We start from the raw sequence: 15891 nt of genomic DNA on the forward strand, positions 1-15891 counted from the left end.
TATTTCTCCAAGAGAGCCGTGCCTTCCCTGCACAAACAAGTGTCCGATAAAATCAAGTGTGCACTGCGCAACGCCATCTGTGGCAAGGTCCACCTAACCACAGATACGTGGACCAGTAAGCACGGCCAGGGACGCTATATCTCCCTAACTGCACACTGGGTAAATGTAGTGGCGGCTGGGCCCCAGGCGGAGAGCCGTTTGACGCACGTCCTTCCGCCGCCAAGGATCGCAGGGCAACATTCTTTGCCTCCTGTCTCCTCCTCCTCCTACTCAGCTTCCTCCTCCTCTTCTTCCACCTGCTCATCCAGTCAGCCACACACCTTCACCACCAACTTCAGCACAGCCCGGGGTAAACGTCAGCAGGCCATTCTGAAACTCATATGTTTGGGGGACAGGCCCCACACCGCACAGGAGTTGTGGCGGGGTATAGAACAACAGACCGACGAGTGGTTGCTGCCGGTGAGCCTCAAGCCCGGCCTGGTGGTGTGCGATAATGGGCTAAATCTCGTTGCAGCTCTGGCACTAGCCGGTTTGACGCACATCCCTTGCCTGGCGCATGTGCTGAATTTGGTGGTGCAGAAGTTCATTCGCAACTACCCCGACATGTCAGAGCTGCTGCATAAAGTGCGGGCCGTCTGTTCGCGCTTCCGGCGTTCACACCCTGCCGCTGCTCGCCTGTCTGCGCTACAGCGTAACTTCGGCCTTCCCGCTCACCGCCTCATATGCGACGTACCCACCAGGTCGAACTCTACCTTGCATATGCTGGACAGACTGTGCGAGCAGCAGCAGGCCATAGTGGAGTTTCAGCTGCAGCACACACGGGTCAGTCGCACTGCGGATCAGACACACTTCACCACCAATGACTGGGCCTCCATCCGAGACCTGTGTGCCCTGTTGCGTGGTTTTGAGTACTCCACCAACATGGCCAGTGGCGATGACGCCGTTATCAGCGTTACAATACCACTTCTATGTCTCCTTGAGAAAACACTTAGGGCGATGATGGAAGAGGAGGTGGCCCAGGAGGAAGAGGAGGAAGAGGGGTCATTTTTAGCACTTTCAGGCCAGTCTCTTCGAAGTGACTCAGAGGGAGGTTTTTTGCAACACCAGAGGCCAGGTACAAATGTGGCCAGACAGGGCCCACTACTGGAGGACGAGGAGGACGAGGATGAGGAGGAGGTGGAGGAGGATGAGGATGAAGCATGTTCACAGCGGGATGGCACCCAAAGCAGCTCGGGCCCATCACTGGTGCGTGGCTGGGGGGAAACACAGGACGATGACGATACGCCTCCCACAGAGGACAGCTTGTCCTTACCTCTGTTATTCTACAAAAAGGCAGCTCTGTCAACTAAGACAGCTATAATGACCACTTGTACCACATCCAGAGTAAACTAAAAACCAAACAAGTGGAGTGTTATATCAAAAAATGTTATTTATTATAAAATATAAAAATGGAGAACAACAGGATGTAATACAGTACACGGAGAAGCACAGGGTGAGTCAAATCAAAAGAACAACCATGAGACTGTGCAAAGTAATGCACAGATAGGTACGATCGAGAGTTAAAGCTAAAGCTAAGGCTCTGGGAAACCAGATAAATATCACATATAATAGTCTCCTCAATAGGGGTATGGTACACAACGCACCACAGACTAAATGTAAAAAAACCAAAGGTCGTAGCTAGCATACACGGAATAATATAGGCGTCACAATCAGCCAAATAAGGTAATATAATAATGAAAAATCACTTGGCTGGGATCCAAAATAATAAAACTGGTATACGCCTAAGTGCAAGGGACCCAGCGTGGATACATACAAGGGTGCCCCACACGCAGTATGAAACCGTGCTAAATACAGAACGTACCTGAAGACATGGTGGCAAAATGAATGACAGGCCCTGGGCGCGAGACCTCGACGCGCGTTTCACCTCAACGGCTTCGTCAGGAGGTGTCCTTACCTCTGGGCAGCCTGGCACACATGAGCGACTACATGCTGCAGTGCCTGCGCAACGACAGCAGAGTTGCCCACATTTTAACGTGTGCGGACTACTGGGTTGCCACCCTGCTGGATCCCCGGTACAAAGACAATGTGCCCACCTTACTTCCTACACTGGAGCGTGATAGGAAGATGCGCGAGTACAAGCCCACGTTGGTAGACGCGCTACTGAGAGCATTCCCAAATGTCACAGGGGAAGCAGTGGAAGCCCAAGGCGAAGGCAGAGGAGGAGCAAGAGGTCGCCAACGCAGCTGTGTCACGGCCAGCTCCTCTGAGGGCAGGGTTAGCATGGCAGAGATGTGGAAAAGTTTTGTCACCACGCCACAACTAACTGCACCACCAGCTGATACGGAACGTGTTAGCAGGAGGCAACATTTCACTAACATGGTGGAACAGTACCTGTGCACACCCCTCCACGTACTGACTGATGGTTCGGCCCCATTCAACTTCTGGGTCTCCAAATTGTCCACGTGGCCAGAGCTAGCCTTTTATGCCTTGGAGGTGCTGGCCTGCCCGGCGGCCAGCGTTTTGTCTGAACGTGTATTCAGCACGGCAGGGGGCGTCATTACAGACAAACGCAGCCGCCTGTCTACAGCCAATGTGGACAAGCTGACGTTAATAAAAATGAACCAGGCATGGATCCCACAGGACCTGTCCATCCCTTGTGCAGATTAGACATTAACTACCTCCCCTTAACAATATATTATTGTACTCAGGGGCACTTCCTCATTCAATCGTATTTTTAATTTCATTTTACCATTATATTGCGGGGCAACCCAAAGTTGAATGAACCTCTCCTCTGTCTGGGTGCCGGGGCCTAAATGTGTGACAGTGGCCTGTTCCAGTGGTGGGTGACGTGAAGCCTGATTCTCTGCTATGACATGAAGACTTATTCTGTGCTGACATGAAGCCAGATTCTCTGTTACGCGACCTCTCTCCTCTGCCTGGGTGCTTGGGCCTAAATATGTGACAGTGGCCTGTTCCAGTGGTGGGTGACGTGAAGCCTGATTCTCTGCTATGACATGAAGACAGATTCTGCGCTGACATAAGGCCAGATTCTCTGTTACGGGACCTCTCTCCTCTGCCTGGGTGCCTGGGCCTAAATGTGTGACAGTGGCCTGTTCCAGTGGTGGGTGACTTGAAGCCTGATTCTCTGCTATGACATGAAGACAGATTCTGCGCTGACATAAGGCCAGATTCTCTGTTACGGGACCTCTCTCCTCTGCCTGGGTGCCTGGGCCTAAATGTGTGACAGTGGCCTGTTCCAGTGGTGGGTGACGTGAAGCCTGATTCTCTGCTATGACATGAAGACAGATTCTGCGCTGACATAAGGCCAGATTCTCTGTTACGGGACCTCTCTCCTCTGCCTGGGCCTAAATGTGTGACAGTGGCCTGTTCCAGTGGTGGGTGACGTGAAGCCTGATTCTCTGCTATGACATGAAGACAGATTCTGCGCTGACATAAGGCCAGATTCTCTGTTACGGGACCTCTCTCCTCTGCCTTGGTGCCTGGGCCTAAATATGTGACAGTGGCCTGTTCCAGTGGTGGGTGACGTGAAGCCTGATTCTCTGCTATGACATGAAGACAGATTCTGCGCTGACATAAGGCCAGATTCTCTGTCACGGGACCTCTCTCCTCTGCCTGGGTGCCTGGGCCTAAATATGTGACAGTGGCCTGTTCCAGTGGTGGGTGACGTGAAGCCTGATTCTCTGCTATGACATGAAGACAGATTCTGCGCTGACATAAGGCCAGATTCTCTGTTACGGGACCTCTCTCCTCTGCCTGGGTGCCTGGGCCTAAATATGTGACAGTGGCCTGTTCCAGTGGTGGGTGACGTGAAGCCTGATTCTCTGCTATGACATGAAGACAGATTCTGCGCTGACATAAGGCCAGATTCTCTGTTACGGGACCTTTCTCCTCTGCCTGGGTGCCTGGGCCTAAATGTGTGACAGTGGCCTGTTCCAGTGGTGGGTGACGTGAAGCCTGATTCTCTGCTATGACATGAAGACAGATTCTGCGCTGACATAAGGCCAGATTCTCTGTTACGGGACCTCTCTCCTCTGCCTGGGTGCCTGGGCCTAAATGTGTGACAGTGGCCTGTTCCAGTGGTGGTTGACGTGAAGCCTGATTCTCTGCTATGACATGAAGACAGATTCTGCGCTGACATAAGGCCAGATTCTCTGTTACGGGACCTCTCTCCTCTGCCTGGGTGCCTGGGCCTAAATGTGTGACAGTGGCCTGTTCTAGTGGTGGGTGACGTGAAGCCTGATTCTCTGCTATGACATGAAGACAGATTCTGCGCTGACATAAGGCCAGATTCTCTGTTACGGGACCTCTCTCCTCTGCCTGGGTGCCTGGGCCTAAATATGTGACAGTGGCCTGTTCCAGTGGTGGGTGACGTGAAGCCTGATTCTCTGCTATGACATGAAGACAGATTCTGCGCTGACATAAGGCCAGATTCTCTGTTACGGGACCTCTCTCCTCTGCCTGGGTGCCTGGGCCTAAATGTGTGACAGTGGCCTGTTCCAGGGGTGGGTGACGTGAAGCCTGATTCTCTGCTATGACATGAAGACAGATTCTGCGCTGACATAAGGCCAGATTCTCTGTTACGGGACCTCTCTCCTCTGCCTGGGTGCCTGGGCCTAAATGTGTGACAGTGGCCTGTTCCAGTGGTGGGTGATGTGAAGCCTGATTCTCTGCTATGACATGAAGACAGATTCTGCGCTGACATAAGGCCAGATTCTCTGTTACGGGACCTCTCTCCTCTGCCTGGGTGCCTGGGCCTAAATGTGCGACAGTGGCCTGTTCCAGTGGTGGGTGACGTGAAGCCTGATTCTCTGCTATGACATGAAGACAGATTCTGTGCTGACATAAGGCCAGATTCTCTGTTACGGGACCTCTCTCCTCTGCCTGGGTGCCTGGGCCTAAATGTGTGACAGTGGCCTGTTCCAGTGGTGGGTGACGTGAAGCCTGATTCTCTGCTATCACATGAAAACAGATTCTGCGCTGACATAAGGCCAGATTCTCTGTTACGGGACCGCTCTCCTCTGTCTGGGTGTCAGGGCCTAAATATGTGACAGTGGCCTGTTCCAGTGGTGGGTGACGTGAAGCCTGATTCTCTGCTATGACATGAAGACAGATTCTGCGCTGACATAAGGCCAGATTCTCGGTTACGGGACCTCTTTCCTCTGCCTGGGTGCCTGGGCCTAAATATGTGACAGTGGCCTGTTTCAGTGGTGGGTGACGTGAAGCCTGATTCTCTGCTAAGAAATGAAGACAGATTCTGCGCTGACATAAGGCCAGATTCTCTGTTACGGGACCTCTCTCCTCTGCCTGGGTGCCTGGGCCTAAATATGTGACAGTGGCCTGTTCCAGTGGTGGGTGACGTGAAGCCTGATTCTCTGCTATGACATGAAGACAGATTCTGCGCTGACATAAGGCCAGATTCTCTGTTACGGGACCTCTCTCCTCTGCCTGGGTGCCTGGGCCTAAATGTGTGACAGTGGCCTGTTCCAGTGGTGGGTGACGTGAAGCCTGATTCTCTGCTATGACATGAAGACAGATTCTGCGCTGACATAAGGCCAGATTCTATGTTACGGGACCCCTCTCCTATGTCTGGGTGCCGGGGCCTAAATATGTGACAGTGGCCTGATCCAGTGGTGGGTGACGTGAAGCCTGATTCTCTGCTATGACATGAAGACAGATTCTGCGTTGACATAAGGCCAGATTCTCTGTTACGGGACCTCTCTCCTCTGCCTGGGTGCCTGGGCCTAAATATGTGACAGTGGCCTGTTCCAGTGGTGGGTGACGTGAAGCCTGATTCTCTGCTATGACATGAAGACAGATTCTGCGCTGACATAAGGCTAGATTCTCTGTTACGGGACCTCTCTCCTCTGCCTGGGTGCCTGGGCCTAAATATGTGACAGTGGCCTGTTCCAGTGGTGGGTGACGTGAAGCCTGATTCTCTGCTATGACATGAAGACAGATTCTGCGCTGACATAAGGCCAGATTCTCTGTTACGGGACCTCTCTCCTCTGCCTGGGTGCCTGGGCCTAAATGTGTGACAGTGGCCTGTTCCAGTGGTGGGTGACGTGAAGCCTGATTCTCTGCTATGACATGAAGACAGATTCTGCGCTGACATAAGGCCAGATTCTCTGTTACGGGACCTCTCTCCTCTGCCTGGGTGCCTGGGCCTAAATGTGTGACAGTGGCCTGTTCCAGTGGTGGGCGACGTGAACCCTGATTCTCTGCTATGACATGAAGACAGATTGTGTGCTGACATAAGGCCAGATTCTCTGTTACGGGACCTCTCTCCTCTGCCTGGGTGCCTGGGCCTAAATGTGTGACAGTGGCCTGTTCCAGTGGTGGGTGACGTGAAGCCTGATTCTTTGCTATGACATGAAGACAGATTCTGCGCTGACATAAGGCCAGATTCTCTGTTACGGGACCGCTCTCCTCTGTCTGGGTGCCGGGGCCTAAATATGTGACAGTGGCCTCTTCCAGTGGTGGGTGACGTGAAGCCTGATTCTCTGCTATGACATGAAGACTGATTCTGCGCTGACATAAGGCCAGATTCTCTGTTACGGGACCGCTCTCCTCTGTCTGGGTGCCGGGGCCTAAATATGTGACAGTGGCCTCTTCCAGTGGTGGGTGACATGAAGCCAGATTCTCTGCTATGGCATGAAGAGACTGATTCTCTGCTGACATGAAGCCAGATTCTTTGCTATGGCATGAAGAGACTGATTCTCTGCTGACGTGAAGCCAGATTCTCTGCTATGGGACCTCTGTCCAATTGATATTGGGTCATTTTTTTTTTAATTATTTTTTTTTAAATTCATTTCCCTATCCACATTTGTTTGCAGGGGATTTACCTACATGTTGCTGCCTTTTGCAGCCCTCTAGCTCTTTCCTGGGCTGTTTTACAGCCTTTTTAGTGCCCAAAAGTTCGGGTCCCCATTGACTCCAATGGGGTTCGGGTTCGGGACGAAGTTCGGTTCGGGTTCGGATCCCGAACCCGAACATTTCCGGGAAGTTCGGCCGAACTTCTCGAACCCGAACATCCAGGTGTTCGCTCAACTCTAGTCCTGAGCTGCCACTGTCATCCTGCGGTTGTTTTTTTACCATCAATCCAGCTGTACTGAAATGGTTGACTTGCTCTTCAACATCATCTTAAGTTACAACAGATACACAGAGCCAGCAATCAGTGGATTCCCCTGACACCATGCTTAGTTGGCATGGCCCAGAACTGCTTCTATGCACTCAACCTGTACTGAACCTGCCTCTTGCTTCTGCTCCATTTGTTAACTAAGTAATGTTTGCTGCTGGCTCTGCTTTTCATCGACGATGACCTTTGTGGGAACAGTCAGCAGATACAGGCCAGCACAGACTTGGAGGGGAGGTCCATTGTGGAATCATTTAGGCGTCCAACTACCGATAATGGAAGCATACAGTATATGAGACACATGTTGCGAATGGTCAAAGACAGATGAGGGTGACACATGTAATTTGCAAACATATGTAAATGATGATGTAGCTGATCGCAAGTGGAAGCCAGGTGAAGAGAGTGGGTGAGGATGGCAGCGTGCCCGTGAGTCAGCCGGGTGGATACACCATCTGCTACTAGGGAGACTGCCTGTGAGGAACATACTAGCAGTGCATGGGTTCATAAAAGTACCGGCAGGCAGGCATCACACAGTGGTGGAGGAAAAATACTATACTCGGCAGTGTGGGAATAATTTGCACAGTCACTGGGCGATGTTAGTAGAGCAGTATGCAGGATGTGTTGGCAGAAAGTGAGGCGTAGCCAGGGTGCTAATGTTTGCACAATGACTCTGCATCAACAAATGGAACATCACCATAAAGTGGCGTGGGAAAACCGCATCTTTCATTTAGTCTTACAGCCTGATGCAGCAACTGTTGCATCTCCCACTGGCCCGCACCCCCACTCCAGCAATCAGGGCTCATCAACATCAGCAGAATGAAGCTGTCATTCATTTCCATTGACTTAAATGTCGTCTATTGCTCCTGATGCTCATCTTTCTACTTCTCGTCACTTGTTTCGAGAGAAATCGATCACCAAGGCAATTGCAAAAAGAACAGTATTTTTGCAATAATCCAACGGCGCAGAAGCTGAACGTGCACCTGCCCAAATTGCTGGTACTACAGTCCTTCCTTTCCATGTAGTTGACTATGGATGTAGTATGGTATGTAGTAGAATAAGCAAATCATTTTTTGTTTATGCACCCGTTAGGGAGGCCAGGTCTTTATGGTGACCATCTTTGTCTTTTGCTGGCATTACTTTTTTAAATTATCCTTCGTCTTCATGTCCAAGAAAAGTCAGCAAGATGCAGAGAGAGGAGGAGCTGGATATTCCTGAAGACATTATCATCGGTATTAGATGATGTAGAAAAGGAGGAAAAGCAAATGGCAGAAGAAGCGTTCTTCGAACTGTAGGGCAGGGAGCGGTGAGGTTTGGAGAAGTAGGTTCACTACTAGGGGAGGGGAGGGGGGCTTTCTTCTTGTGTCACACTCACTCCGTGAATGCCCCATTACCATTTTTCTCTCCTCTTTTATCGATTTGTTGGATCTAACTGCTGGTCACCTGCTGCGCCACGAGGTACTCTTTATAGGTAGTTTCAGGATGCAAGGGTTGGAGGTCACCTGAGGGGGTAGGTCATGTGATATTTTTATGGAGATGCAGAAATATCTAATATCTATCTATATATATATATATATATATATATATTTTTTTTTTTTTTTTAAGGAATTATTAAAATTCGCTTGATGAAGGTAAAAAGCACTTTTTTACTGTAAACTTTGATTTTTTATTTTAATAAAACACTTCTTTTTTTTAAAACTTTTTTGTATTTTTGTCCAAGTACGGGGACTTCAACATTTCAGGGTCTGGTTCCTGTTTTAACGTAGTGCAATACATACTGTACTGTATCATACTACATTGACTGTCAGTGTAAAATACTGCCTTACAGGCTTCCAAACATGGCAGACCCTAAGGCCTTTGCGTTGCCTGGGGTTGCCATGGCAGCTATCGGCCCCCTTTCACAGCAGCGCGAGGGACTGATGGACAGACAGAGGGAGCCCCCTTTCTCTGCGGTCCTCCTATATGCCCGGTCAGCGCTGATCGCGGCATAGAAGTGTTACTCTGGCAGAATCAGCATTTACAGTGATGCTGGCAGATGCAGAAAGGGTCTCTGTAGTCATTCACAACCAGGCCCCTGCATTGATCGGGTGTGCACAGCTCCGGTGTCCGCTGAATCATCATGACGTACTAGTAAGTTAATTTGCAGGAAGTCAATTTCCGCTGTGACATGGTGGTACGTCAAATGTTGGGAAGGGGTTAAATAATTATATTTTTCATAATTTCTCCACCTTCAAAATTAAGGGAGCTTGACCTCCAAAACATCGCAAGTAGTGTTGAGCGAATCGATGTATCCAAAATGGACTTTGCTACAAATTTCAGGAATAGTTTTATTCGCCGAATTTCTTTGCGTTTTGTAGTAAAACTATTTTTTTCCTATTTTAAGTGGCATAAAAAAAAAAAAACAACAACACAGTCACCTCATCCACCTGTGTGCGAAGAGGCCGTCGTGGCCATCTTGATTGCAGAAACCATGCAAAATCTTACGTGGGGTGATTTGTACGTCACTGCGCTGGCCGTGTGCGGTGACATCATCACGTAAGGTGGCTGTGACGGCCTCTCCGCGATCAAATAGATGAGGTGAGTATGTTTTTTCTTTTATAACTAGATTAGCCCCTGAAAGATCTACATTTTAGGCCTCATGCACACGACCGTTGCGTGCATCCGTGTCCGTTGTTCCGTTTTCCGTGATTTTCTGCGGACCCATTGACTTTCAATGGGTCCGTTGAAAACTCGGAAAATGCACCGTTGTTCATCCGCGTCCGTGATCCATGTTTCCTGTCCGTCAAAAAAATATGACCTGTCCTATTTTTTTGACGGACAACGGTTCGCGGTCCCATTCAAGTCAATGGGTCCGTGAAAAAACACGGATGCACACAAGATTGTTATCCGCGTCCGTGATCCGTGTCCGTAGGCTACTTTCACACAGACGGATCACAGATCCGTCTGCATAAAAGCTTTTTCAGATCTGAGTTTTCACTTCGTGAAAACTCAGATCCGACAGTATATTCTAACACAGAGGCGTTCCCATAGTGATGGGGATGCTTCAATTTAGAATATGCTAAGAACTGTGTACATGACTGCCCCCTGCTGCCTGGCAGCACCCAATCTCTTACAGGGGGCTGTGATCCGCACAATTAACCCCTCAGGTGCCGCACCTGAGGGGTTAATTGTGCGTATCATAGCCCCCATGTAAGAGATCAGGTGCTGCCAGGCAGGAGAGGGCAGACCCCCCTCCCTCCCCTGTATTACATTCATTGGTGGCCAGTGCGGCCTCCCCTCTCCCCCCCTCCTAATTAAAATCCCCCCCATATACTATGGCCCCAGTTGTGCCCCCATCTTTATATTATGGCCCCAGTTGTGCCATCATACATATACTATGACCCCAGATGTGTCCCTATACATATATTATGGCCCCAGTTGTGCCCCCATACATATATTACGGTCCCAGTTGTGCCCCCATACACATACGATGGCCCCAGTTGTGCCCCTATAGATATATTATGGCCCCAGTTGGTGGCAGCGGAGAGTTCCGATCGGAGTTCCAGTTTAATCGCTGGGGCTCCGATCGGTAACCATGGCAACCAGGATGCTACTGGTCATGTACACAGTTCTTAGTATATTCTAACTTGAAGCGTCCCCATCACTATGGGAACGCCTCTGTGTTAGAATATACTGTCAAATCTGAGTTTTCACGATATAGCTCAAATCCGATGGTATATTTTAACATAGAGACGTTCCCATGGTGATGGGGACGCTTCAAGTTAAAATATACCATCGGATTGGAGAAAACTCCGATCCGATGGTATAATAGGGACTCCTGACTTTATATTGAAAGTCAATGGGGGACGGATCCGTTTGCAATTGCACCATATTGTGTCAACGTCAAACGGATCCGTCCCCATTGACTTGCATTGTAAGTCAGGACGGATCCGTTTGGCTCCGCCATGGCCAGGCGGACACCAAAACTACTTTTTTTTTTACTTTCCTTCATGTCTGGTGATCCTCCAAAAATCACGGATGACACACGGAAAAAAAAACGGACACGGATCACGGAACAACGGAACCCCGTTTTGCGGACCGTGAAAAAATACTGTCGTGTGCATGAGGCCTTAATCTCAGATGCTGCAAACAGCGATGAATTAGCGAAGAAGAAGTAATTTGTCACAAATTGAATTTCTTTGGGAGATTCAGCAAAGCACCCGAATCAAATGTTTCATAACTTCGCTCATCTCTGGTCATGTGGATGGGGCAGGAAACCTGGCGTTCTCTGTATGCTGTATGTAACTAAAGACTGAATATAGGAAATTACCAAAACCAGATAAAGAAAAAGACAGAACTGTGACGTTCCTCATGCTCGTGAGTCATGATTTTACTCTCACAGTGCATTGAAATAAGTTATTGCTGTGCCGCATTTCTTGGACTATAACGTTACTGCGTACAAGGTGACCCTTAAAGAATCAGCGCTCGAGAAACTAATCAGAAACCATCATCTAAGATCAATCTACAAGACCATAAAATAAAGCTGGAGACTCCTGTAGGTGAACATTTCTTCAGATAAGACCACAATAGGACACAAGTTCAATGCAAACAGGTAAAGTTCATAATTCCAAGATTAAAAATGGAAAATTTGAAGCAATGTAAAGTTTCAGTTTTTTATTAAAACCTTGCAGACTCCGCTATCATGGAGAAAATAGGTTATTTATATTGGATAGTTTTAGAAACAGTTAAAGGGATTATCCGAGTTATAGAGAAAGAAAAAAACTTATAGAACTTCTCAGGACTTACATATACAGTCGTGGCCAAAAGTTTTGAGAATTACATAAATATTGGAAATTGGAAAAGTTGCTGCTTAAGTTTTTATAATAGCAATTTGCATATACTCCAGAATGTTATGAAGAGTGATCAGATGAATTGCATACTACTTCTTTGCCATGAAAATTAACTTAATCCCAAAAAAAACCTTTCCACTGCATTTCATTGCTGTCATTAAAGGACCTGCTGAGATCATTTCTGTAATCGTCTTGTTAACACAGGTGAGAATGTTGACGAGCACAAGGCTGGAGATCATTATGTCAGGCTGAATGGGTTAAAATGGCAGACTTGACATGTTAAAAGGAGGGTGATGCTTGAAATCATTGTTCTTCCATTGTTAACCATGGTGACCTGCAAAGAAACATGTGCAGCCATCATTGCGTTGCATAAAAATGGCTTCACAGGCAAGGATATTGTGGCTCATCAAGAACTTCAAGAAAAGAGGTTCAATTCTTGTTAAGAAGGCTTCAGGGCGTCCAAGAAAGTCCAACAAGCGCCAGGATCATCTCTTAAAGAGGATTCAGCTGCGGGATCGGAGTGCCACCAGTGTAGAGCTTGCTCAGGAATGGCAGCAGGCAGGTGTGAGCGCATCTGCACGCACAGTAAGGCGAAGACTTTTGGAAGATGGCCTGGTGTCAAGAAGGGAAGCAAAGAAGCCACTTCTCTCCAAAAAAAAACATCAGGGACAGATTGATCTTCTGCAGAAAGTATGGTGAATGGACTGCTGGCATTCTCCGATAAAGCCTCTTTCCGATTGTTTGGGGCATCTGGAAAAAGGCTTGTCCGGAGAAGAAAAGGTGAGCGCTACCATCAGTCCTGAGCATCCTGGGACCATTCATGTGTGGGGTTGCTTCTCATCCAAGGGAGTGGGCTCACTCACAATTTTGCCCAAAAACACAGCCATGAATAAAGAATGCCACCAAAACACCCTCCAACAGCAACTTCTTTCAACAATCAAACAACAGTTTGGTGAAGAACAATGCATTTTCCAGCACGATGGAGCACCGTGCCATAAGGCAAAAGTGATAACTAAGTGGCTCGGGGACCAAAACGTTGACATTTTGGGTCCATGGCCTGGAAACTCCCCAGATCTTAATCACATTGAGAACTTGTGGTCAATCCTCAAGAGGCGGGTGGACAAACAAAAACCCACTAATTCTGACAAACTCCAAGAAGTGATTATAAAAGAATGGGTTGCTATCAGTCAGGAATTGGCCCAGAAGTTGATTGAGAGCATGCCCAGTCGAATTGCAGAGGTCCTGAAAAAGAAGGGCCAACACTGCAAATACTGACTCTTTGCATAAATGTCATGTAATTGTCGATAAAAGCCTTTGAAACGTATGAAGTGCGTGTAATTATATTTCACTACATCACAGAAACAACTGAAACAAAGATCTAAAGGCAGTTTAGCAGCAAACTTTGTGAAAACTAATATTTTGTCATTCTCAAAACTTTTGGCCACGGCTGTACATTGGTTAAGCTTGATTTCTTAAGAGAAAGCCCCCATACTTACAGCTTTTCCTGGTTGTGTTATTGCTGTGTTTACATGCTGAAGGACATGCTGAGGGGCGTGTACCAACAATTTCTGAGCTCTCCCTCATGAATATTTGTGGGCGTTAACAATCTGCCCTTCCCTGCCCCCTGCTCTGCACAGCCTAACTTTGCATGAAAAAACACAGTCACATGATCATTAGTGATGAGCGGGAGGTGCCATATTCGATTTCGCGATATTTCGCGAATATTCGAACGAATATTCGTATTATTTTCGTCGAAATCGAATATTCGTAATTATTTTATTTTTCGCGAATAATATGCGATTAAATTAATCGTACGATTTTTTTTTATTTTTTTTTCCTGTATAAGGCAACGTTCCTATGACTATGGCTAGGCTAATATGTGTATTTTACGAAATTTTTTAATATTGCTCTAACTTCGTCTTTTAGAATATTCGTAATATTCTAAAAGACGGAGTTAGAGCAGTATTACGAATATTCTAAAAGACGAAGTTAGAGCAATAATAAGAATATTCGTAAAATACACATATAGATTGTAATTTAGCTAATATACTGCTAAAGTAATTTTTTTAATAGTGTACATATTTTCCAAAACTGAAGTTCAGAAGAGGCAAAAAAAAATAGACAAAAAAAAAAGGATTATAGCACTATATTAGCTAAATTACAATCTATGTGTATTATATGAAATTTCTTAATATTGCTCTAACTTCGTCTTTTAGAATATTCGTAATATTGCTCTAACTCCGTCTTTTAGAATATTACGAATATTCTAAAAGACGAAGTTAGAGCAATATTACGAATATTCTAAAAGACGGAGTTAGAGCAATATTAAGAATATTCTAAAATACGAAGTTAGAGCAATAATATTCCACTTTGGCATACTGCTCCCCGACAAGCGTCCCCGTCACCATGGGAACGCCTGTGGGTTAGAATATACCATCGGATCTGAGGTTTTACGATCTCAGGGAAAACTCAAATCGGATGGTATTTTCTAACCCACAGGTGTTCCCATGGTGACGGGGACGCTTGTCGGGGTGTTTGTTGTATGCTGAAGTTAATTAAATAACGATTTTGTCATGCGCTCGGGCACACATATTAACCATTACGATTTTTCTGTTGTAATATTTGTGAACTCGAATATTATAACCGAGATTATTGGTTTTGATTAGAATAGGACGGATATTCTAAAATTGAATATACAGCAATATATTCTTTATTTCGAATATTCCGGTCCATCTTAAAACGTGATTCCTTCCAGCTTCAATGCAGTTGCTTGTGGGCCAATGGCTCATTGACCCACAAGCAAGAAGCAGGGAGGAATCATATATTTTTAGATGAAAAAAATAAATAAAAAATATACGAATATTCCATTTCGCGAATATATGGAACTATATTCTAAATATTCGCGAAATCTCGAAATTGCGATATTCAAAAAAAAAAATTCGAAATTCTAATATTCGCGCTCAACACTAATGATCATCTCCGAGCCCAGACAGGCAGAAGATCTGAGATCTAAGCTCTATGACACCTATATGTATCTAAGCTCTATGACACCTATATGTATCTAAGCTATATGACTGCTATATTTATCTAAACTCTGTGACACCTATATGTATCTAATCTATATGACAGCTATATGTATCTAAGTTCCATGACACCTATACGTATCTAAGCTCTATGGCACCTATATGTATCTAAGCTCTATGACACCTACATATATCTAAGCCACATAGCAGCTATATGTATCTAAGCTATGTGACACATATATGCATCTACGCTATATGACACCTATATGTATCTAAGCTATATGACACCTATATATATCTACGCTATATGACAGCTATATGTATCTAAGCTATATGACACCTATATGTATCTAAGCTCTATGACAGCTATATGTTTCTAAGCTATAAGGCAGCTATATGTATCTAAGCTATATGACACCTATATGTATCTAAGCTATATGACTGCTATATGTATCTAAGCTATATGACTGCTATATGTATCTAAGCTATATGACTGCTATATGTATCTAAACTATATGACTGCTATATGTATCTAAGCTCTATGACAGCTGTATGTATCTAAGCTATATAGCAGCTATATGTATCTAAGCTCTATGGCAGCTATATGTATCTAATCTCTATGACACCTATATGTATCTAAGCTCTATGACGGCTACGGTATATGTATCTAAGCTATATGACCGCTATATGTATCTAAGCTCTTTGGCACCTATATGTATCTAATCTCTATGACACCTATATGTATCTAAGCTCTATGACAGCTATATGTATCTAAGCTCTGTGACACCTATATGTATCTAAGCTCTGTGACACCTATATGTATCTAAGTTATATCACACCTATATGTATCTAAGCTATATCACAGCAATATCTATATTATGGACAATGA

This window comes from Bufo bufo, chromosome 4 (assembly GCF_905171765.1).
Source record: "Bufo bufo chromosome 4, aBufBuf1.1, whole genome shotgun sequence".
Classification (NCBI taxonomy): Eukaryota; Metazoa; Chordata; class Amphibia; order Anura; family Bufonidae; genus Bufo; species Bufo bufo.